General features: G+C 41.1%; 1 protein-coding gene across 1 annotated transcript in view; it reads left to right on the forward strand.

The window, feature by feature from the left end:
* The first annotated feature begins 2,412 nt into the window (after nt 1-2,412).
* The window catches only part of camkvl (CaM kinase-like vesicle-associated, like), a 63,536-nt gene continuing 39,460 nt past the window's right edge, over nt 2,413-26,488 (forward strand). The window contains exon 1 of the mRNA XM_058642813.1: nt 2,413-2,689. The gene's annotated coding sequence lies outside the window, so the exon portion shown is untranslated. The remainder of the gene's footprint in view (nt 2,690-26,488) is intronic.

Below are 26,488 nucleotides of genomic sequence, written 5' to 3' on the forward strand. Positions count from 1 at the left end.
GGATGTAAGAGGTGAAAGGTTTTCCCTTTTCCTATATCGTTTTTATTCCTTTTATTATACACTGCTCTGTTATTCTCTCTCTCTCTCTCTCTCTCTCCCTCTCTCTCCATTTCTACTCACATGATTCTGACCATCTGGGTCTGCTAAACACTGATGTCACTGACCACCAGTGTGTTTTCCAGTGTGGGAGATGAAATGATGAATGCTATGGTATAATCCCGTGCTTTAATCCTGACCGTTCCCAATCCGCTGCCCGCCTGCTTGAGCACACTGGACAGCCGGCACACACACACACATGCACACATGCACACACATGCACACACGCACACACGTCTCTCTACAGTTGATGGGACATATGTATGCATTGCAATCTTAACCGTTTCAAATTTTGAAGTGAAAGTTCAGTTGTTTTAGGTGTCGTCGGAGGTACTGTCGCATCAACTGAGCTCATTACCAGCCTGGGACACGATGAACACCCTCAATAGTAACAATGCCAATGGGGACACAGGGGAAAAACTTGTTTTTTTTCCTGCTTATTACCCAAAAATAAGTTTGCTCTATCTCACCATTTAGACAGCCTTTTCTGCTTGGAAACAAGTTTGGCAAAAGTTCAACTCTACCAACGTGCATAGAATAAACCAGCGTTTTAGCTCATGGCGACACAGAGGTTAATGGTCTACTGCTGCCTGCACCACCCTAGAGAATAATTGGCTGCATTTCGGTCCCAATCTGGCCCTTGCATTTCTCAGCAAAAAAAACATCACAACACATAACGATGCTGACAGTCTGTCTGTTTATATTCTGAGGAAGTTTATGTGAGATCCCAAATCCTTGGAATCTCCACCCTGAAATTGTCTGATTAAAACGTGTATGGTCCTGTGTCTTGACTGGAACATCTAGATCAGGGGTCACCAACCTTTTTGAGACCGAGAGCTACCTGAAGGGTAGAGAATAATATGGAGGGCTACCATATTAACATTTTATGCAGTTTACCATTTAAATGATAAATATTATGCATTCAATTGCATACACATTAATTCCAGTGCTTACTCCTAATGATTATCACAGTTTTTATAAACAATATCAAGGACATTTTACTCAGTGATCATTTGGATACATACAAGTGAGGTGAAGTGAAATGAGCCCGCGGGCACCTCGTTGGCTGCTCGCGGGCTACCAGGTGCCCGTGGGCACCACGTTGGTGACCACTGATCTAGATCATCTGTGCTTCCTCAGGATCAAAACACTGAATATCGCTTACAAAGTTTGTTTGTGTCTGTGGTCTCCCATGTTTTTTAAAATCAAGTCAGATTTGAAAATCCTCTAGTGTGGGGCAGGCTTTAGGTAAAGTCGATTGAAGGACTGAAGGATTTCAAACACTGAAGGCACCAAATAGCACATTTGACTGATGGAGGCAGCAGTGGATCAACACCACAAAGTAAGAGTGACCATGTGACCAGATAGATAGATAGATAGATAGATAGATAGATAGATGGCTGTTTGATTTTATTCAGGGTGGATATTGCAGAGGGGATAAACAACTTTATAATGTCTGCCTGATGCCAGTAACTGAAAGGAGTGATGGAGGGGGTGAGATGAGTCCTCTGTGATCAGGGTGGCTTTCCTGACCACAGAGCGCTGATATAGTTCACAGAGTGGTGTCTGTGGTGAACCTGTGATTTTGCTGGTCTGATTAACTATGTGGGAGAGTTTTGTTTTATTTTTGGTGGAGTGCCAGGATATAATGTTAAACGTGAGGATGGATTCAGTGGGTGAAGTGTAAACCAGAGTTTTTTAATGTGCGCTGACATTAAAAGTCCTCAGCAGGTGGAGGCGTTGCTGTGCTTTCCTAAAAAAACAGATTCAACATGTTGTGTAGAAGACAGGGTGGAGTCAATCTCTTTAAAATGTGTAACTGCTCAGTGGGTTGACCCTGAGATACGTACACAATGCGTTTCTTTGTCATTTTTTAAAAGTTTTCCACACACACAAAGTACCAGGGTGGCGTTTTGAGATTTACTGCATGTTTTCCATGTTTCCGCTCCAACACACCTGATTCAAATGATCAGCTCGTCAACGAGCACTGCAGAAGCCTGGTAACGAGCCATTCATTTGAATCAGGTGTGTTTGAGCAGGGAATCATCAGAAACATGCATCAGGACCAGGATGTATATGCTGGTTCATATATGCTAAAGTGTAATAGTCTAATGTGTTATCAATGTGTCCTCACAACAGTGGTTCACAGTCAACTGAGTTAAACCTTTAAAAAAAGAAACCTTTAATAACAAGGTCACATTACTCAAAGACTAATGCCCACCTGATAGGCGCACACTGAGAGAAGGAGAGATAGAGGGGGAGAGAGAGAGGGAGAGAGGGAGAGAGATGAAAGATTATGTATTTCTCATGGGTGAGTGAGTCAGTCAGTCAGAAAGAGGAAAACTCGGCACAGATAGTGCTGGAACGCGGGCTGTGGTGACTCCACCTCTCACGCGCTCTCTCTCTCTCTCTCTCTCTAGTCAAGATCGTCAAAAGCCGCAAAAACTAACCGTCGCCAGTTTTCTATTTTCTACCAACACTCCCGAGTCGAGGTACAAGGTCCAGGACCAGAGTTTCCATTTTGGGAAAGCAGGCTGCGAAGTGCGGACAGACGCAGACGCAGCACACTTCTCCAGTGCCGCGACAAGTCAAGGTAAGGGGCGCTCTGTCAAATGTAACGGCCGCGTTCTCTCACTTCAGATGGAGGTTGATGAGGATGATGAGGATGAGGATGCTGGAGTCAGTAAAAGATAAGAATCACCATCATGCTGCTGCTGCTGCTGCTGATGGTGATGATGATGCTGAGGATGCTGCGCGCTGTCGCTGCACTTGAAACCTGAAAATTGACAGATTTGAGTTGCTGTGTATTTTAAGACGGAACGTGTCTGCTCGTAAAAACACTACATGTTCAGTGATCTTCATTAGAGTTCCGAAACGGAAACTTTTCGAACTTTTACAACTGCACCTATTTTGGTGTAATGAATGTGGGGGCGACTTGGATCAGATTCCTTGATGTCATTATATTGTTCTGTCTATTGTGAGACACTGCTCTCCCTAATGGAACACTCACTAGTAGAATTGCAAAGAAAAATATAATGATATAATATAAAAATAAAATGTATACATTTAAAAAAAATTGTACTGAATACATAAATATGTTCTATATACAAATTTGAGTTTTTACAGCTCTGATACCTTTCCATTATGATTTGACACATCTTGACTCAAGCACATGGCAATACATGTGATTGATAAATATAAATATTAATATTCTGTTCTATTAATTGTTAAGACAATGGATGGCAAGATATCACGTTTTGTAGTGCTGATACCGATTATACAACCTCAAGTGTCTGCAATACAGACGTTGTAGATCTTAGCTGTTGCTGAGGAATTTCAAGGCATTTTAATGGTATAATTCTTCAACCGTTTAACAAAGTCTCTGCTCCTACAATGAAGAAATAAATAGCCCAAAACACGATTCAGCCAAAATGCTGTTGCTGATTCTTAGTTACACTTTCACAGTCTGTGCATAAAGTATCTGATTTTATCATTTTTCTGTTTCCTTTTATCAGAGCAAATTCTGACCAGCATCGAAACAGATACCCATACTGGGTATCATTTCAGTAATCCTCCGGGTTAAAACTACAATCCTTGAGGAAGTTTTTCTGGGTCAGTGTCTGTAAACTGAGGAGGATTTTACACTGAAGACTAACAGTCAGGAGTAAAGGTTAGGGGCTAAGGTTTAACTATAGTTACTGTATAATACTATAGAAATGTCACAGCAATGGAAATATGCATCTGTTGTGTGTAGTGTTGTGGCAGTGAAACACAAACCAATGCACTTGTTGATGCCGTCTTCTGGCGAGCTTTTAACGTTACTTCCTGTCCATTGCTGCTGTAAGCATTCTCCCCTCTTTCCTCCTATATATAACAATAATATAACATGCAAATTGCCAGTGCGCTGGTAGAATAAGCTGAATGGAAAATGTAGAAGTTCAAGGAGTAAGTGAAGAGGATGGTTAATGACAGAAGAGCAAGGTTAGGACTAAAGGCCCAGTATACTCTCCTGCACCGCAGTACCTGAGCAGCCTATAACGACTTGTACTGAGCACAATAAAGGCATGACTCAGATCATTAGCACAGTCATGGAAATGCAAATATTGAAAACCCCGACATAACGGTGAGCACTCAAATGTAGCAGCCCCCTTGACATACTCTTCTGTCCTGAACAGCACTACCTGACCACCCTATAATGACCTAAAAACGCAATAAAAGACAATAAATGTCACAAGTACATAACTTAGTAAAACTTTATTGACTTTTGGTTCTTTATGAAGCTGCTGTATTATATCGCCTCCTTTAGTAAATAACAAAAAATCACGACATGCGACGACTGCTTTGATGACGTTTATTGACAGTTCGCACACATAGCTTGATGAACTGGTAATTGTGATCGCAACAGCATATTTGCAATAAAAAAAAGCCAACTGACTGCATCCTGCCACAGGACTGCACCTTGAAGAATGTCTTCAGGTTGTCCTGCACCAACATTTCTGCCCAAGAAGCCCTCGGGCCACGACTCGCTGTGCATCCAAGAGGCCGCTGTCTCCAAGCACAACCTGTCGCCACTCTCCCATCTGCACCTCTCCATCCGCTCTCATGTTGTCAGCATAATCTGGTGGCTCTTCCTCTACTAGCGTCCTTCTCGTTGCCGTGGTTGCACAATGACGCTCTCCGCTCATGTGCGTTTATCCTCTTCTTCGTCTTTGGTAGGAATGCGTCCTATACCCTGCGTCCAGACTTGTACCGCCACCAGATGGTGAAGTGGGATACTACAGGACCCCGATGCATGAGCACAATTGGACGCGCAATGCGATGTGCAGTTTGATGCATGCGACATATGCGCGGAAGTATACCAGGGCCTTAAGGGAAGGGCTGGCGGTATGATTTAATCATGGCCAGAAAGATGCTTCTCTCGTTTCAATTTGATGGTTGTAAACAAGAATACGGTGTAGGTAAATGTCTGTCTTAATTTGAAACGCAAATGTACACACACACACAAATTAAATGGAGACAGTGCTTCACTGGTTAGATAATCAACAGGGAAAATCCTTACCATTTAGTAGTGCTGAACGATTTTGAACAAATATTTTCTTGTCATATCAGAGGGAATTGTAACTTTTACGTACTTATACGCATTTTCATTCTAAAATTATATTTTGACACATTTTTTGGCTTTAACAAATATTGCAGCTCCTGCAATTTATGAAATGACAGATTTCGATACATTTTTGTCTAATTGTTCAGTGCTACCATTTTGCAGTGGTTATATGGCTGAAGGGCGGCAAACAAAATTAATGGCAACTTCACGTCAGACTTTATTCAATAACTATAACTCTGTTGAAGATATGAAACTACCATTCTATAAAGTGAATACTGCAATACTACACTTGTGTTGTGTGGTCTCCTGAAGTGAGTATATCGTCAGTCACCACCACCGCACCCCTCATCCCCAACTGCGTGATTATGCACTCGTGTACACACACACATACTCAATGGTGATGGCGTTTCGCTGCTTAGATAAAAAAAAAACTAGGGCGAGAGATAATATTTATCAATAGAGAAGGGTGCTTGCAAGCTAATACTATCTACCGTACCTGCAAACAGAGACACTCGAAGAAGAAAAATACATCACTGCGTTGTTAGGATTCTTATGAGATAAAAATTCTCTTTAGATCAGCGGTTTGCGTCTCTGTTGAGTTTTAGCGCCACCTGCTGCCATACTGTTGTTCTCGGTTCAGCTACGACTGCTGACTGCTGTCGTGGTTTTTGCCTTTGTGTAGAACCGTCTGGGCCACTGTGAGTGTGGCATTCTGGGATAGAAAATGTCAGAACATCGAGCTCTTTAACACAGATTTCAACTGAAGAATTTTACAGCTTTTTCAACAGCTTTTAGTAGCAAATCTTTATTGTATGATATTTTAAACCTCACCGTTCTAAAGCTTCTAATGAAAGAGAAGCTTTTTGTAATGAAATAGTGGCCTATCACAGTTGGTCCACTTAGTGAAGTAATTTAGCACCGTTGAGAAGTTTCAGTGCAGGGCGCAGCTGTTACTCAGCTTTAATGAAGAAAATGTGTAGTCTTTGAAGCAAAAGCAAGACAAAGTGTGTACATTTTCCATCTCAGACCTTCATGTGAATCTACATGCAGCTTAAGCTTCTCCGGTCTTTGTTAATTATGCATTGAATGGCACAGAAGCACCAACCACTTTGCTTTCTCTGCACCCTTTAAGCATAATGGCTATGTTGAAGTAATGGCTATAATATGCAATTAGATTTCAAGTCGACATTTGCAATAAGCAAAACAATAAGTTGAGAGAGCGCTAATGTATCCTCAGGTCACTGCTTTAGAGGTAGAACAGTGGAAAACTAGCACCATGTGTAATGTGTACGATTGCACAGTTTTATAGCAACACACAGAAATTGATTATGTGTTTGTTAGAGCCACACCAGAGATTAAATCATATTTCATTTTGGTCTGTCCTCCCTCGCTAACTTACTTTATGAGCTTGTGCAATTTGATAAAAGAGGAGAGGAAACAACAGTTACGATGTAATGTTGGCTACTTTATAACACTGTGCCCTAGAGATACTGTAAGAGAGGTTACTAAACTAAGAAACTGAACTGGCCGGGGTAAGATGTCGGGGAAGACAAGAAGATAAAGTCTGTATTCTATCTATCTCTTGAGAACTCTCTCAAGACCTCATTTACTGCTTGTGGAGAAGCTGCAGCCTAGAGGACAAAAGGCTTTCAAACCATTTGTCTGACTCTTTGTTTGTGTCCTGGACATGTATGGCAAAATCTCTGCTCTCCTTGGATTTTTATCCGTCAAGCCAACATACCAATTACATGATCAAACAAAAGTTGTTTCAGTGATAAAGTGAGTGTAGGTTGAGGTGTGTAGAGTTAGCTCAAAGTTTGACCTGTTTCTGTTGCTGCCTTATTGTTTTTATTTGGGATATTTTGGCACTGATAGGATAATAATGGAGAGAGGAAATCATCTGTGAATCATCTCATAGTTGAATGTAATTTATATACATTATAACAATTGCAGTAACAATATTTTGGGTTCATTTATTTGTAGATCCGACTCCAGAGCAGTCAGTGCCTCCCCTGTCATGAACCTCACCGCACGTCACTGGAAAGGGCCTGGACTACTGTACTAACATGCATATGTATTCATGGTGATTTACTTAAAAAATGCAAAATGTCCACCAAAAGTGCAGGATTTGGGATTAGGATTACATTCTGATGAAATTCTTCGTTGACCAATTAAATTCTCACCACACACCACAAGGAGTCATGAAATGTTTATGCTGGTCACATTGGCTCAGAAATGTTTGGAGCACCATATTTTATTTTATTTTTTATTACAGCAAAATATAACTTTTTGGTCAATTATATCTCACAAGTCAGGGTGCCATATTGATATTTTGTCCCACCCCAATATCATTTTCTATTGTACGTTTGGTGGAGATACTTCATTTATTGTTGAGCAAGAACACCATCAATATTGTGTATTACAGCTGTCTTGCCTCTCGCAGACTTGATGTATAACTAGGGCACATTTGGTCAGTACAGCGGAGAACACTGTCAGAGGTTTATGGTCTCATAACAAAAGATCTATAAGCATTTGATGTCCATTTCCTCCATTGTTTGGAATGCAATTAAATGGGAAGATTGAGTTTTGATTAGTTACACCAGCCCCTTTATGTCACTTCTGTTGATTATCAGACTGGTCATTAATGATGGATCAGTCAAAATGTCTTTTAGATAATACAGTTTTAAAAGAACAATTGGAAGACGGGAAAGATGAGTGATGTGCTCGTGTTTACAGTGGCACCGGTGGTATCGATCAGCCTCATAGTGCTCATATTTTCCGAGAGAGAGGGGGAGATGGAGAGAGAGAGCATATCTGGTCCTGCCCCTGCAGATTAAAGCCATTTGTAAAAAAAATTCATGACTTCATCAATAGGAAAGTGAATAGGTGCTGGTGGTAAGGGCATCAATATCCAATTACAATATAGTGTAATGGCATAACGGCCGTTAACAGTGAAAGACGTACACTTCACCCGACTCTTGTATAGTTGAGTGTTTCACATTGAGATTCCTTTGCTGTGCTTCTCAGAGCAGAGGATTTGCTGCAGTTTGCAAATGTCCATGGCCACTGAGACTTTCCATCTCAGCTGCTAGGAAAGGTTAAACATGGTGGGTGCTGGAGATTTAGATCTATCAGTGTGACTTTTTAAAACTCGCATGTGGTGCAGTGCTCACTCACTGCCACCAAATGTAATAGTCGGGAATGGTGCTTATGTCTTCTGGATGTATAGACACACCCCTAGTGAAGTAGTGAAGTGCTTCTCGGGAAGTTTTGCCACTTGGCGGCCATTTGGTTTTGGCCAATGGGCAGTTACTTAACATGTACAAGACCAGGACATTAAAAACTGCATAGAGGTTTGACTGTTTTGCTCTTCTTAGTGCATTGCAGTTGTTGTGTGTGGTTTATATTGTTGCTGTTTTATTGTGTTTTTATCTTTTTTATATGCTATATATGTTCATGTAAACCACAAATTTCCCCCTTGGAGACAATAAAGTAAAGTACAGTATGTTATACGTAAATAGACTTCAGGCTTCATTCAGGATGCTATTTGAACTGGCAATCAGTAGCAGTCCAGGCTTGTGTGACTTCCTGTGTGGAACGCACCCCCCCCCCCCCAATTTCAGAAGTGCCCCTTGATTTACAATGTACAATGAACTAACGCCACGCCCCCTCTCTCCATCATGGCTGCAAGGTCGAGTTTAGAATCTCTGCCTGAGCCCGAACTGTGTCTGTACACTTAAGGTCTGTACTGACAGCCCTAAGTGATCATTTCTTACACTTGAACTCGGAGAAAACAGAAACCCTTATTGTTGCCCCTGACAGTGTCATCCCTCTGATAAAACAGCACAACGGCCCTCTGTGTTATGGTTTTACTCCTTTGAGCAACATTCCAAACAGTTAATAAAAAATGTTTTCCATCTCTGTAATAGCTCTAAATTGGAACCCCTTGTGTCTAAGGTGGAATTGGAGATGATTATTCACGCTTTTATATCCTCATATCTGAAGACACTTGCCCGCATTCAGGTCGTCCAGAACTCTGCTGCAAGGCTTTTAACTGGAACTCACAAAAGGGCGCATATCACCCCTGTTTAAGGCATTATTTTGAATTTAAAAAAAATTTTAAAACCTGTTTTAAAATATTGACCCTAACTTTTAGAGCGTTGCATGGTCAAACTCCTCCTTACATCTCTGATCTGCTACAGCGTCACACCCCGACCCACAGTCTGAGGTGAGCAGGCCAGACGTTACTTGTGACCCATTTCAAGACGTGTGGTGAGCGCTCCTTTCAAGCAGTAGCACCTAGACTTTGGAACGCTCTGCCTTTTTCCCTCCACTGCCTAGACACTGTTGTCGCTTTTAAGAAGCAGTTAAAAACTTTTCTTTTTAATCAGGCTTTTAGTAAGACTAGTGTTCTTATTGTTTTATTCTTTTTATTGTGTTTGTTGTATTTTATTTAAACAAACCTATGTTTTAACCGTTCAGTATTTTATGTATTGTACCTGTGAAACACTTTGTGATTCCATATCTGTAAAAGGTGCTATATAAATTACTTACTTACTTAAAAGTCACCTCACCTGCGATCTCTCTCTCGTCTCCTCTCTGTCTCGCAGGGACTTTACTGCTCAGCTGTGATACGTTCACTAATGCTCGTAAAATACGCTCGCTCGCTCACTCTTGTCTCCTCTCAAAGCATTGTGCACACACACTTTTCCTTTTCATTCTGGCTTTCTACAAATATACAAACCTTTGCTATAATGGCCCACGTGTTAGAAAAGGGTTGGGTTTAAATCAAGCTTGGGCTCATAATGTTAATTATGAGCAGTTAAACAGTTAATGGGTCTGGTCAGCTCGGACAGATTGTGCACAGGCTCGGGTCGGGCTGTGTTTTTTAGGCCCGATCTAAACTCTACTGTCAGGTCATTGAGACAGATCCACAATAACAGATGACCACCTTGTGGTCTACCTGAGACTTGCAACCAGCTCCTACTGCCCTGACTAGAAGGGGGTCACACTGAGGTAGGAAATCCTTGATCATCTCATCAAACATGGCACCAATGTTGCACAGGGACAAGCTTCAGGATAAACTGCTTTCACGTCATGTTTATTTGTTTTTTTCCCCTTAATTGAGCTCAACGCCAGAGGTTACTCATGTCATACCCTCCTCCCTATTCTCACGCACTCCCATCTCCTCCAGCTGAGCCCACCATCCCCTGCTCAACACATACATCCATGCGTTCATGGTGGAGACTGTTGTGTTGTTTTTGGGGGTTTTGAATGTTCCCTGTAGCCCATCACATTAAAATAGCATTAGTTCAATCTGTAAAAAAATACAAGTGATTCACGCTGGCAAAATCCTAGATTTAGGTCACAGCTAAAATAGAATCAACTGATCTGGCAGCCAGAGAACTGCTCATCAAATTTAAGCCAAATTCAATGTGTAGCTTTCTGAAATGTTTTACAGAAGGAGAGGTGACAAGAACACACACCAACCACTCTCAATGGCAGCACACGCTTGTGTTTATTCGGTGGTACTGAGACACGTTAAGGCAATGGATTTACTTCTGTAAATTAATTTTGGTCTATAGTATTAACTTGGCACAACAAGAGAGGAATAAAATTCATGAAAACGTGAGATCTTTATCATTATGCATCTTCATATACAGTATTAGCTGGTTTTGTTGGAAATCAAGAGGTTTCAATTTCTGTAAATCTATAAGATGCAACGTTGTAAGCTAAATTTTGAACGTTAGTATACATTGTGGGATTGTTCTATTATTTAAACAAAGCTGTTATAAGAAGTCTTACGCAGAATGGTGTAGGTGCAGACTGTGAGACATGATCCTGCTGTTCCCTGGCAGTCTATAAGTAGGTCATTGATTTGTTGACTGTCAGGTTAGATCATGCAGAGCAGCAGTTTTCAGGCCATGCACATGAGTTGTAATCATCATGTCAGAGTCCTGGATTTTATTATATGGTTTAGTTTAGAAGCTTGGTCTTCTAATGTCCACAAGAGGAACTTACTATCACAATTAGAGATTGATAAGGTACAATGTGCCTCATCCATGGTCAGCCTGTTGTGAGATTTCATCATGATCCCCACACTTGGGTACCAAGCCCCAATAACAATGATGTCCATCAGCACCTTGGCAGCTGACATAAGACTGACATAAGACAGCTGACATACAAGCGTAAGACTGAGGAACTCCAGGATTCCTCTCTCTCTCGAAACCCCTCTCACTTGCCATGGCTGTGTGACAAATTACCATCCTACAGCACTACTTTATTTCCTCTTGAAAAGATGGAGCATGTAAAATAAAGGGCACTGTATAAAGACTTTGAATGTTCCATTTAGGTGTTCAGAATATATGTATATCTTCATTTTAAATTCATGTTTCATCTCAGGTGATAGTGACACATCTATTATATGATGAGTTGTTTTTTCAGTCTTTCAAAAATGGAAGTTAAGTTGACAGTTGGATGAAAAGCAAATGTATTGATTTACTCAGTGCTGTTGGACGCCTCTAAACCCTGCTAAGTAGAAGAGAATACAGGTGAGCAATACCTCCACAGCTGGGAGTGTGGAGGCAGCACATTCTGAGATACAAAATATGTTTTTCTGCACTTTGTTGTAGGGTACTGAATAAACTAGTATTCAAGGCTGTGTAAAAATATATGTGGCAAGAAGGAATGAATTAATGATGAGCTATCCCATTCCCCTGGCTGTCTAGTGTTAGTGAAAAGTGAGCGAGAGAGAGAGATTGGAAGTGACAGAGAATTGGGGGGGGGGGGGTATGAAGGGGAAAAGAGCAACTGAGATGGAGAGGCAAAAGAGTCCCGCAAGGGGCATCATTACCACAGCATGCACATAGTGCTGTCCTTTCAATTCCTCTATGTATATCTTTTATTATACTGCTTAATTTCTTTTTAATTTTCTTTCTTTCTGGTCTATTTCTTACTCGTCTTCACTCCCTCTCCCCGTGTATTTGTTTAGACAATGGTGTGAATGACCTAGAATGGATTATGAATAGAGAGAGAAGAATAGTGTAATTTTCATTTCTCCAGTCTGAAGGCCAAGCAGCACATGCATGCCGTACTGAGCAGAGTTTAACTTGAAGCTGTCCAGCATCAGTGTTTGTGCTCAGCAAAAACGTTTGGAAACTGGGGTAGTATCTGGGGCAGCACAGCTAGGACACAGAGCAGAATTGATAATCTAGGGCTGCACAATATATCATTTCAGCAGACTGGTGTGACATCACACTCCCTCTCTGTGTTGTTACCTGAGCTCTATTTTTGTAAGCAATGTGCCTGTTGGATTTAAGTGCTCATAAGAACTGCTAAATAGGCTGCATTCTAAAAGCAGTGGTCTGCAGGGTTCATGGGAAGAGTCCAGTTAAATATTCCTCCCTTCACACTCACTTAGCTCTGGATTTCAATTACACACCTCCTCATGTTGTATTTACAAGTTCACAAGTTCCACTTGACTGCAGTAATGGACACAGCAAGTTACGAGCCGAGCAGGAAAGTCGTTCAAAGCTGCAAGTGACCCTTCATTTTTACTATTAACAAAAGCCCTTATCTTAACTCATAATATCAAGACATAGGCATGTAAACAGCCTGACGCTACCTCCTATTTCTGAAAATCACTCCTCAACATGACACATATAATATAATCACCTGTCTAATGACCTTTAACAATGCAAGCCTGACCCAAGGCTTTGCAATTCGAAACCGTACTGCACTGTGCCAAACCAAATTCTAGAATAACTACGTCCGTCACCATAAAGCTATTAAAGTCACCTGCTTAAAAAGATATATTTTTAATATCATAATATATAGCCACTGTGTAGCAGAAAGACACAACAAACAGAAGCACGAAGGAGATGATATGAAGGTATTAGCAGCCACGTATTACTTGCTCATTACATTTGTCATTAGGATTCATCATTTCTTCTTCCTTCACCAGCTCCATCATCCCTTGCATAACACCCCAAGCTGCTGTAAAGATGGATCCAACAAGCCATTGCTTTATTATTCCTTCAACTTTGACTCCCCGTCCGATCATAATGACGGCTGCCAAACCTGCAAGAGCTCATCTTCTGTTCGCCATGCCCCTGAATAGTGATAAAGCCAAGGCAAAGGCAAATGCAGCACAGCAGCTTTTAAATGAAAACCATTATGGTGGGGGCTTCAGAGACACGTTTGATGAAGAAGTTGACAGAAACAACAATTGTAAACACCCTAGTAATTATACACATGCAATTTACACATACTGGGACTTTATAAACTATACAAGTGTCAGTGGTCGGATGCAAAGATTAATTCAAGACACCCCTTTTGCGAGGCTGCTTCCACACCGAGCAAGGTATCAGACAGAGGAGGAGTTTCTGGGCTGCAGAGTTCAGCAGCTGGAGCTCGCAGCCTGCTAAAGACAACCACAGAGAGGAGGTGGGGCAAGAAAAAAAGAGGTCAAGGCTGATCCGCATTTATTGGCTCAGCTGGTCATAAAGCAGACTTTAACCTCACATTGCATTATATAAGCCAAGATCTGTGCTAGCCACAGGTGAAAGATGAGTGCTCTGCAGATACAGATTCACTCAGCCACTCTGTGTTTCTCTCAGGATGGATGAGTTTAATACGGAGGCTGTTAGATTCCCTTGCTGGAGTGCATTACTTTTCATATCCAACTTCCCTCCACACCCTCTTCGTCTCTGCCGTCTCCTGCTCGTCTTTGCTTCACTTCACTCTTGGGTTGCATGAACACGGGCTGGACGTCTACCGATGTGTAATAAGTAAGGGTTAAATGGTCAAAGAGATCAAATTTACTATAACTAATTGGTATGCGCGCAAAAATAATAACACATTCTAATTATATGAGAGAGACTATCAAATAGTGTAGATCAGGGTGTCAAACTCATTTTAGTTCATGGGCACAATTTGATCTCAAGTGGGCATAATAACCTATAAACAACAAGAACTCCAAATGTTTCCCTTTGTTTTACATTCAGTGAAGGATCTTTTTACAAAGCATCTAATGAACAAACTGAAATTTCGTGAGAAAAATAAATGCAATTTCAATAATATAATGCCTAATTTTAGCATTTACACACGTGCATTACAACTTACAGATAACAGTGGATGTACAAAGGCACAAATGTATCTGGAACTGACAAATAAAGTCATCCTGCGGGCTGGATTGGACCCTCTGGTGAGCCGTGGTGTACATGTTCATACACATCACTTCTGTCTGGTGCTGTGTTGCATAATTTGTTAGTCTCTCTCATTCATAGGGTACAGTATCTTAAAGGGACCGTTCGGGTTTTTTTGAAATTGCATGAAGCACACATGCATGTGTTTGTGCTCTCCGTGCTCCCCACGCTGACAAGACAGTGACCAGGACAAAGTCATTCATAAAAAGGCTGTCTTTATAATACATCTGCTTTACCTTGCTGTCAGACAGCCCATGTCCCAACAGGAAACTGAAGTTGTTGTTTTTAAACCCCTTACTCCCTCACACACCACAGTTCCATGACAACAACAACAATAAAAATGTCATTTTAGCTCACAGGACAGTGCTGTTGTTGTTAGTCTTCTGCTGCTTCCATCAGTAATTTAAGTTGTGATTTTTTGTGTGTGTTTGGACTGGTCATTCGACCCTGGTGTGGAGGAGGAAGTGGTTTACAAGCTTTGACAGAAAAAGCTTCCAACTTTTCATAGAAAAGGCTGTCTAACCGTCAGGTACTGCAGTGAAAGTACTCCTAATGTCAGTTTTTCTTAGGTGAGCCATGTTAATTACTTCAAATCTGTTGTCCCTATGTGCCATGCATGTTTTCCTGAGTTTGTGCCTGTGGAGAGAAAAACCACTTCTGTGAACAAAAAGGCAATAGCAAGAAAAAAAAGGCAGGAGCATGCACCGCCTTTACTCTGACCTGTTTCCAGTAAATCCGCCTACTTTACAAGATGAACATTACCTCCACATTGTATTTATAGAGCCTTTTGGTGAGTGTGTGTGTGCATAAGCTGGTGTGGACGGTATATGATTGTGACTTTCTTTACATAATTGCAGAGCAAAAGCAATTTGGCCCATGTCCCATATCAGCTGTTCCAACCCCACATGACAGGCTGAGAGGGCCACCTGTCCTATGTGGATACAGGGTCTGACATTATAGTTGGGGCTGAATACTCGAGCCATTATGGAAGCACAAGCAACAAGAAACATTTCCTCCATGACACACTGGATGTTTGTCTTCTGAAAACCTTGAGAATTAATTACTTCAGAAGCCGAACCAGTGTCTGTCTCGAAGCGCAGTGCAATGTCGGTATTTGCTGTACAATATGGAATCATTGCCAACAAAAGCTTTAAAGCTTTCAGCCATGCTGGCTGGAATCACAGGTGTCCTTGGCTTTGTTCAGACCATGTTTGACACTGTGTGGAAACATTTTGCACTTTCATTCTTTTGAAGCAGAGGATGTGACACAAGGGAGGGAAAAAGACAAAACTGCCAAACTTTTTACAGAGTGATAATGGACATTGATGTAAAGGCAAACTATTGCCAGTACTAGAGCACTATTCATTCATTTTTTTTTCACTCATTGTCTACCAATCCATATGCGGGTCGTGGTGAGCCGGAGCTGTTCTTGTCTCGATGACCACTCAAAGCTGCTTTACACTACAGTTCTGATGTTCACACCCATTGTCTCACACATTTATACAGCCCATCTACTGCATGTGCAACACTTTTACCTATCACACATCTCTCATACCCATTCACGCTACATGCTGCTCGTACAGCTGCGGGTCGAACACTTGACCTTCCGTGTGAAAGACGCTCACTCTACGAACCAATACCAAAATTGTATTTCTACCTTAGACAAACAGGACACACCTGTTTTTTATTGGAACCTACTCCAATATGGGAATATTACTATTACAAATACATGTTTTTTTTCTTCACTTTCATGTCATGTGACACTTTTGTTCACTTATAGGCGTGCAGCGATACGCCAAAGTCACAATTCGGCTCGTATCACGATTTTCGACCCACAGTACAGTATATTTATTTGGAGGGCTTCAAAGAAAAAAAAGAGTTAGATTTTGAAAACAAAAACTGGACTATTTATTAAAGGCCACATAGACCGGAAGCTCCAATTAACGCTGCGTTTGTGTGTGTGTATCTGCGTCATTACCTCGTTTATGAAACCCTAAAGTTTCAGAACAAACAGTTCAGCCACTGCTGAGAAAATAGTGTTGTATTGTTTTCCTGGGCTCTGCGAAGCGGATCGGAACTTCTGTAGTTTGATGTCGTCATCAGAAATCCTCATCACTCCTCTCACCACTGTAGTGCCTCCTGGTGCGGGCACTAGTCCGGGCACATCCGGTTGCGTACATTTAACCGCAGAAGAAGAAGAACTACTCTCGTTGTAGCTGCTGAGATGCAGAGCATCCACCGTGCCAGAGGGGGAGCTGTGTATCTGAGAGCTGGCCTATCTATTACGTCACTTCCAGGTACCTGGCCAATCACAGGACAGTGAGAAAGCTCTCGTTGGCTGGCCAATCACAACACAGTCCACGTTCTGGGGGTGTGGTTTTGGTCTGAAACAGCGCGGCTGACGAGAGCGTCAGTGAGGAGATATTTTGATCGGCTCGTTTGCAGCGATTAGTAGGTTTATAACCATGAAAACAAGTTAATATATGTAAGTAGACCTCCATAACTAACATATATGTGTGATACAAGCATGCTATGTCACCTTTAAAACACAAATATAACAAAACATGTAAGCAACATAAATCAGTGGCTAGAGCGTAACAAAGAAAAATTCCATAAATTATTGTTAAAAATAATCTCCTCCACACTCTCACCCACCTTCACACAAATCAGGAATGAAATAGCAAAAGTAAAAATAAAGCAACGTTTATCTTTACTCGAACAAAAACACTGTCAAGAACACATCTTCAACTTATTTAAGCTTGGTTTTTTTTTTAATATTAATCATATCGTATCTGGATTGGAAGGACAAACTCCGGGAGTTGGAAGGGGTGTGTCGCAAATTTTCCCTTTCCAACCACGACACAGGTTCGAGTGTCGCAATTTAGGTTTTGATATGCACTTCTTTACAGGCTTAGTGACTTAGTGATTTCAAACAAATGCCAAAGAATATTATGAACCTAGAAAAACTGGAAGGTCAAACAGAGCTTTAGCATTCATATTATAAGACCATTCTCTTGCATAAATGCATTCCAAGGAAAGTGAAGAGGAACGAAGAGCGAGTGGATGATGCCAAACTAAAGCAAACATTCAGGGGGGGAAAAAAAGAATGAAAGATGGAGACAAAGCGTGGAGAATGACAGACATGAAGAGACGGGGAATGAAAGTGAGAACACTTCGGTGAAAAGTAAGCAGTGTGTGCATTCTGTGAAATATTCAGCGTGACTTACAGAAGCAAAATCTCCTCCCTGGAGACGGATGAGAGCAGAGCAGAGGATAAGAAGAGCGGAGACGACGAGCACAAAGGAGCAGGGATGGAAGTTTTCGGATAAGAGTCATAAGGCTTGAGACAAATTCAACAGTGCTATCTCTGCTATGAACCGTTTTGTAGGACTGTCATGGCCCTCTCTATTTTTAAAAAGTGAGTGGGTGTACTGCTCACACCTGTCATCCACTACACCTGTGGAGCTCGCTTGAGGTGGGCTCATGTGGAGTTCTCATCTTGTAATGCGTTATGTTTGGACCCTAGCAAGCTAGCTCATGTTCTCAGTGAGCTTCAAAAAGTTTCTTTATCCGCCTCCCGCTTTTAGTACAAAAAGAGGACGCACACAATTCAGATTCTTGTCAGGCAACAGTAATGATGGGGAGCAGGCAGGGGCGCTAGTAAAGGGAAGAAGAGTCCAAAACCATGAACAGTCCAAGCAAATCCAAACGGAACAGGTAGAAGGGTTGTCGAGGAGGCTTGGCCAAACAAGTCCAAAAGGAAAAACTCATAGTCAGAGACAGAAGGCAGGTGGGTTTACCAGGATATAGGCAGAGAAGGTAGGTCAGAGGCAGGCACGGTTGGTATCTTTTGATTTGGTTTCACTGGAGATTGGAAACTTGGAGATTCTCTTTATACATTTTATCAAATTTAAGACGACAGGCACAAATACAGACAGATTAAAATACATAAAATACAAATGTACATAAGTGCACAATATGAAACAAATGGAAACATTTTGTTATAGAAAGGGGAGATGGTGTCTCAGGACGCACAGGTCGCCCAGCACAAATAAACAGATACAGAATGGAACCTCCTGACCAACAATTCTCTGAATACAGTCATGAACTGATTTCCAAAATCTCTGTAGCTATGGGCAGCACCACAGGACATGTGTCTAGAGCCATGGTTCTCAAACTGTGGTACGTGTACCACCAGTGGTATGCGAGCTTGGAGTTACTTGGAGGAAAATACTGTTCTAGTGCATATACCAGAGGATGTGACTGGAGTGGAGCTGAGGAATTTTGACCATAGACAATGAAACAAACAGCAGACAAATAATAATGCATTAAATAATAATAATTACAGTCACCTTATCGCTCGCTCCATCTCAATCTAATTTTACTACACCCGTGGCTGAAGTATATGTGAGGAAGAGGAGGATAATGAGAGAGCAAATGATCTCATTGGGAATAAATCGGCCTCCATGGCTGACTTGGCTCGGCCTGTTTACACCACTGTAATTTAATGTTAGCAATAATGGTGTAACTTCGAGAGCTCACTCATTTCTCAGGTTGTACTTGGTATAAAAGGTTTTTTAGAACCACTGATCTAGTGGGTTATTCGTTTTTTAAATTGAAGTAACCTACAGTATGTATGGATATCACATTCAATCTATGGTGGGCCAATACTGCTATATTTCTGTAGCAGCATGCCATAGAAAAGAGACGCTTTGGCCTTGACCAATCTTGAAAGAATGAAAGAGGGTCTTTTTCATTCACATTTATGGGAGGGCTGAGTGGGATTCAGAAGTTGATTTCAATGGACTGTGAATTTGAACATAACACCAATATTGTTGTTTGTGCACCTTGAATTCAACCTGTAAGTTAGAGTCGCTGGTCTATGTACAGGTCACCAAGACCTCTTAATTCCTCTCTCCACCCACAGTTTCCAATAGAAGTCAGACTTACCAATATGTATATGCAGGGATTGTACCGTATATACTATACCACACATATATTCAGGAAAGGTTCAGTATTTAGGATCTATGCAGTCTTTTTCCAAACCCTCTTTTATACATGACAGAACAGGATGAGACTGAGCCGCAGCGGGTGTTAGGCAAGCGAAGGAAGCTCAGAGCAACAGTGTGAGTGAATATAACAGCACTAAACAGTTTCCTGAGGTGTGTCTCAGTCACTAGTTTCAGGTCTTCTACAATACAGCATGGTGTCTGTTGTGTAAATGATGGTGCCATTTAGAATCAAATATATGATGAAGATCCACCCCTCACTTCTTCCTCAGCTCCTCTCGTCCACGTATGGTCTTTTCAAAAAGCCTAAGTGGCAGTCCAGTGGATGACATCATGGTCATGGTCACGATTGCCAGCTGAATCACATGAACCATGCTATGGCCATTACAGTAATGGGCCATGCCCATTAATATAAAAAGTCTACATACAGGAAAGGATGCACAGATAGTCCACTTAAGTATATAAATATTCAGCGCTCTTACCTTTTCATGTGGGTACGTTTTTAATATTATATTTGTCAGTGCGTCACTGAAGATTGCATATAACTTGATGAATTATTGATAGGGCTTGTAAAGCAGTTTGCATGTGTATGTGTGCGTGCGTGTGTGTGTCTCCCTAGATTTTTAATAATATGTTGTGCGTCTCGAAATGAGATTCTTTATTTGATCATCTCTGTTCGTCAACCCTTGCTCACTGCTTGTTTGTTCCCACTCTGATCCACAATCAATTCCCATCATTTGAGAGGCATTATGGCATTAACTCCTAGAATGTGAAGAAAATTGGTGTCATTGTGACCACAATGCCTGTATTTCTTGATTTCTCACTTTGACAGCACGTTATTGAAACACCCCATATTAAATTATTAGTAGACACGATCTCCAACCAGGTCAGTCTAGCCAGGTTTCATCAAACATTTTGCGGCACATTCTTTTTTGTTTGTAGATCTCAAACACGACTCACTGGAAAAACAAAGGATAAAGCCTAATACACTACATTTCAAGCAGCATCAAATACCTGAAGTGAAATTGTGGTAAAATGCCAACAATGCCACTTGTTGATGTGTATTAACATGGACAAATTCATAGGTGATGGAGTAGAGTAAATTTGCAAGCATCTACTGATTTAATTTTTTTTTTTTTTAAGTCACTTAAGTACTTCTTTTACATCGCGAGCAGAGATATTGGCCTCACTCTCGACTCTCTGGCTTCTAAAGACTATGCTCAAAACAACCAAATGATGCAATACACAACATAGAGAAATACCGGTTAAGACTCTCATTAATGCGTGACTAGGGATGGGAATTGATAAGAATTTAACGATTCCGATTCCATTATATTTATTGCTTATCGATCCGATTCCTTATCGATTCTCATTGGGTGAGGGAATAAGTATACATTTGCATACCAGACATTCTCAAGATATGCTGCTACCCTGTTTAGGTTTTCTGTCCAATGTAGTATTATGGCCACAAATAATAATTTCCCAAGGTGCACTACATGACCCATTCTTGCAAGCATTTGTTTCTAGTGTCGAGAATTGTTATTCACTGACTTCTTGCCACATTTGTGTCCTGGAGGACAGCATTATAACAGGACACTTAATAAAATGGACTGGCCGGGGAGAGGGAAGTCTGGGCTGCTCAGCTCAAGATGTAACCCCCGCGACCCGACCCCGAATAAGCAGTAGAAAATGGATGGATGGATGGACGGTGATTGTGCAGACAGATTTTATAGGCATACATTGATTGTCTTTTTCACTTCCCTACATTTTTAAATTAATAAATTAATTATACTCATTTATTAATAATAATAATAATAATTCCTTCAGTTTTAATAATTAGGGTTCTACGCACCTAATTATTATAACAATAAAATGACAATTACATTGTCATTTTGTAGGTATGAGTAGGTAGGGGGTTTTCGTGAGTGGAGGCCTTGGCCTGTCATGCAGGTGCAATTATAGGTGCTGGTTCAGTGTCTGCAATTTTGTTCCTTGAAATAAAGACCTCATCACACGTTGATGTTCTTTTTTGTTAGCTGACCGTCGGTGGACACATTATAACATTGACTTGTCATGTGTCATGCTTCATTATCTTTCACAGGTAGCCAACAGTGGGAGCACCCATGAGAAGACCAGCAGCACAAAAACGTTAATTCTCCTGTGTGTTGTAGGGAAGATAATTGGTGTGCAGTAGCTAACATGTCCAAACATAGACATAGGGTTGTGTGACAGTGGATGTATGTCCATCATGCTCCCGACCTCCCACTGTCTCTCCCACACTCACTTTCCCATAAGACCACATGACTTCATTTTCACTTATAGATGTGTGATTGAGCAGGCACGTTCTCATCACACCCTGGCTAACATGCAGAATTTAAAAAAAATTAATAACTCTGACAGCAAGGTGGAAGTATGCTCTGCCTCACAGCATAAACATTCCAATTTTGTCAGTAAAATAAGCTGCACAAATAAGCTGTTGTGGGGGTCACACAACATGTGGGTCTTTTGGGGAAATAAGAATTTTTTTTAATGTGGTTGGGTTAAGGCACAAAAAGGACCTGGTTACAGCTGGGAGATGATTGTGGTTGTTCCTCAGCATCAATTTCCTCTCCATAAAAAACGCACTTGAGTGTCTTAATAACTAAGGATTGACAAGGACTGCACACCAGGTAACAGGACTCAGAAGCACAACTCAAACACACAGTAAAAGTCCAGGGTTCTAATGTCCAAATATCTTCTTCTTATCAGAAGACGGTATAGACATCTCTGGAGGAGCTTGATAAAATTTCGTAGTGTTGCATTTTGCAGTGTGACCACCAGCAAAAATAAAAAATAAAAAGTACCCGACGAACTTGTTAGTGTAGCAAATGTAAAATACTTCCAAACACCCAATTTATTCACTCGCTCCATGTTGTTGCTCCATGTTTACGGACTCCAAACGCAGAAGTGAAGTATCTAGGCATCAGAGTTTCATTATCCAAGACCCGATCCGGCTATTTAGTCAACATCGGGGCCAATATCCGATATCAATATCGGAAAAATTATGGAAAAGGTTTGAAAATGAATTGGTAAAAATGTGTGGGAGCCCTGTGTCAGTGTTTGGTGTTGAACTGGACGAGAAGTGTGGTCTGTTGCTTGGCACGGTGCATCCAAAGTAACTTTACACATGAACTTTTTGCATTTGCATAAACACTCACATATGCACTCAGAAGTGGTGTATGCAGGGGAAAAACGGTTTGAAGTGTAATTCATGTTCCTTAGAAGGCAAATCTGTCAACATACCTGTGTATGTGTGTTTATGAGTGTGAGATTGAGTGTGTGTGAAGGTGGATTGTGGGTAGGTGCACTAGTGTGTCTGTATGTGTTTGACAGAGTGAATAGAGTTGTTCGTGTGTGTGTGTGACAGAGAGAGAGAGAGAGAGAGACGTCATCCAAAAGTAGATAATGGTAACAAAAAGTGCTGTCAAAAATACACACACACACAGTCTGGTTTCCATCACGTCAAAGGACATTACATTGATTTAAATTTGACTTTTACTACTACTGGCCTAACCCTAAACTTAACCTCACCATGCAACATGTCTTCACCTTAAAATGTAATAATTCACATGATGGGGACTTGATTTTTGTCCCCATAAGGAAGACTGTGATTGTCTAAACAGATTTTAGATCAGAACACACACGCACATTTTTAGTCTTGATAGTGTTTCAACCATATGCTGAACATTCCTCAATAGTCGGCACTTGGACCGCATCAGGCCCCCGAGCCCTCTATTTATGGGCCCCCGAGCTGTGATTCATTCACTATGCGTTTTGGTTTGGTCAGCGCCTGTAAACATGTTGTTATGGACTGTTATCTCCATGCAGCACGAGCGGCGCTTTTTCACTTTCACTTTCCAACCGGTTCACTTATTGATACATAGCCAGCAGGAGGAGCCTAGATTGAACGGAAATGGCATGTTCCAATTGCGTCCGCTAAAAGAAACGTGGACAGTGAAAATTGGCAATTCTCCCTCCAACCGGCACATGACCAATGTGCTTAATATGCCAGGAGACCATAGCTATGATAAAGATTTTCCAACTATGAACGCCATTATGAGAGCAAGCATAGAAACATTTCCTCAAAATTCAGAGGGCAACAAAAATAAATGCCCTGAAATCGTCATATCAAGCTGCGAGCAGGACTCTTGTTACATCTATGACGCAACAACAAAAAGCAAAAGACTGCTCACTCAGAGTAGCGTTTATTTTGGGTAAGCACAAGAAGCCATTCTCGGAAGCAGAAAAAAAAAATGCAGAGTGCATTATCTTATAGCTGTGGATGAGTCCTCAGACATCACTGATAATGCTGTTGTTGATGGTGTTTGTGAGGTATTATGACGAGTCAAAGAGGGAGTGTGTTTGTTTGTTAATGTATTCTTTTTAGAATTCCTAGGATGCTGTTCTTTAACCCTCCTCATGGTGTATTTGTAGGGGTCTTGTTTTGCTTTGGTTTATTTGAGTACTTTTAATTCTCAGGAGCCATTTCATTCACTCACTTGCATATTTGTAGTGTGAGCCATGGGTGACTTGGTGAAGTCTGCCTGAATGGTTTATTTTTCTAATTTTTTCTTCTCTTTTTTTTTTTATTGAGGTACATAAAAGTGCAAGAGATTTAAGATTTCTTAATTGTCATTTCTTGTGCACGACGTACATTAAAAAACGAAATATTGCTCCCCCCCAGCCCCTACAGTAAAACTGAAAGGCACAATTAAAAATAGGGTAACAAAGAATAAGAATAAAAAAGAAGAAGAAGAAAAAAAGCAGTCATAAATATTTTTAGTATCCACTGAAATACCAGAATAATTTTGGAATTGTCATTTTGTCCTCCTTAATGCTGGCATAGGGACATGTTTTGACATTTTTGATCAGTAGTGAGAAGGTAGCTGATGTCCTAGTGGAGTGGGAACTTGGATTTTAAAAGGGTTGAGATTGTTGGGCGAAGGGTTTAAGAAACTGAGCTACTACTAGGTGTGAAAACAACCTTACAGTTTTCTGTGCCAGTTAGCCATGCCGAATGTCTCCAAGTAGTGCTGAGTGGTGCCAAAATGTGCATCATGGGTAAAAGCGAGCACAAAATCTTGTAGTGTGTCCCCAGCTCGGCTCAGGCGTGTGGGGGCCCTTTAAAAGCTGATTGATATACCTGTGCTGTGTACCCTGACAGCCCAATGTTTTTGAAACACATATTCACTTCATTCCACCCGCTACAACACTCTGAAACCACACTACTCTTACGTCTCAATTGCATTCTGCTCACTTTCGCCTCCCTTTTATTGTTTCGGCTACACTAGACCTTAACAATATAGGGACTAGTCAACGCCTTGTTTGTCCATAATTTGACACTGAGAAAAGCAAATTTCACTCTTCAATTTAAATTGTAAGACATGCATTTGCATGCATGACCTAACCATATATATCGCCTGAAGATAATGTATGTTCTGAATCAGCAATACACAATTTAAATTATATCACTGACAACAGGAGGGAGCTCCAACAGCTAAAATTGAATAATGTTACATCAAGGCAAAGGGCTCAACTTAATGTCTGATATTATTTATTATTTAGAACTCAAGTTTATCAACCTGATCGGGATGGATTGTGCCTCTCTTTTCATTTGCAGCATTAGCTGTGGATGAGCAAACACGCTCAGAGTGACAGATGTCCCTGCCACATACACAGATATTTATGAGTCAGCTTACAGAGAGTATTAGGTTAAAAGCGGGTATTTGGTGCAGACAGTGTCTTCTTAACCAAAGCTGGGGGTGCTATCAGGGGACAGGAGGAGGGTCTACTGTACAGTAGGGTTGCATCGCTAAGATGCTGTCCCTGCTGTGCCTGCATCCTGTCCTGCATCTGGTAGGAAGACTTATGTGCACCCTCTGCTGGATTCTAAGGGGTAAGAGCTTATATGATGCAGAAAAATAATAATTAATTTTGAATTGAAAAGTGACAGCCCTAAACTGTACACATCAGCATTTTTTTCCCCATTATGGCACAAATCACCATCGATAAAACAAAAGTTGTATGAAATATGACTACCTGGGTGTCACTGCACAATTTACGGACAATGACTGGTAGTTGGGATCCTTTGCCTTGACTGTCAAAAAAACAGATTTAGCTTTCAAACGAATGTGAGATTAATTTTCTTTTTTTTTTTTTTTTATCTATTGACAGCTCTACATCACACACAAAATTGGATCACCTATCCCCAAACAAGAACTAGGGATTCTGTTCTATACAACGTGTCACACTAACAGCTAAATGAACAGCTGAGTCCACAGATTTGTTCATTACTTTGCCATCTATGATGGAGAACCAAAAATACTTTTACCACACGCTGCTTTTCAGAAGTTTCGGTGTTGTGATCGTCAACTCAGGAGAACAGTTTACTTTGTTTGTGTCCTCCACTGTCACCTCAAAGGCAGGCAGTGGTCGCACCGGGCTGGCTGGCAGGCGGAAGGCCAGACACCAGGAATACAAACGCTGAAGGGCATGAAAGGGCAATTATCTGTGAAGATAGGGGATCGCCACTGGTTGTAGAATCTCATCTCGATGTAGATTGTCTCCAATGATGATCAATCAAATACAAATTTCCTCACCTTTTTAGTGTTTTAAGTTTAGTTTATAGATGAGTCACAGTGCCATGTTGGCTGTAAAATTAAGAGTTAGAGTTCAAAGTGCACTTTAAGTCTTCAGAGATCGAGCAATATATCCCAGAACCTGACACACACTAAATGTATCTGATCCTTACACCCACAATACACCTGGGTGACTTTTGCATCATTAAGAAGCATAAAAATTATGTTTCCCTGAAGTTTCCCCCTTAACTGCAGACCAGGAAGCTGCAAAAACGTCATCGTTTGCGATTCACAACAATAAATGATATGATCGCTATAGAAGCAGAATCTGTTGTCTGTGGGTTCCCCTTACTCTGTCTTCTACGCTCACTTTGAGTGTTTTATAGCTGTGATCCACCTCTGCTGTCCTCAGGATCTTTGGCGACCCAGTAAAATATTCTTCACTTTTCATGATAA

The sequence above is a fragment of the Solea solea genome, chromosome 11, assembly GCF_958295425.1.
Source record: "Solea solea chromosome 11, fSolSol10.1, whole genome shotgun sequence".
Lineage (NCBI taxonomy): Eukaryota > Metazoa > Chordata > Actinopteri > Pleuronectiformes > Soleidae > Solea > Solea solea.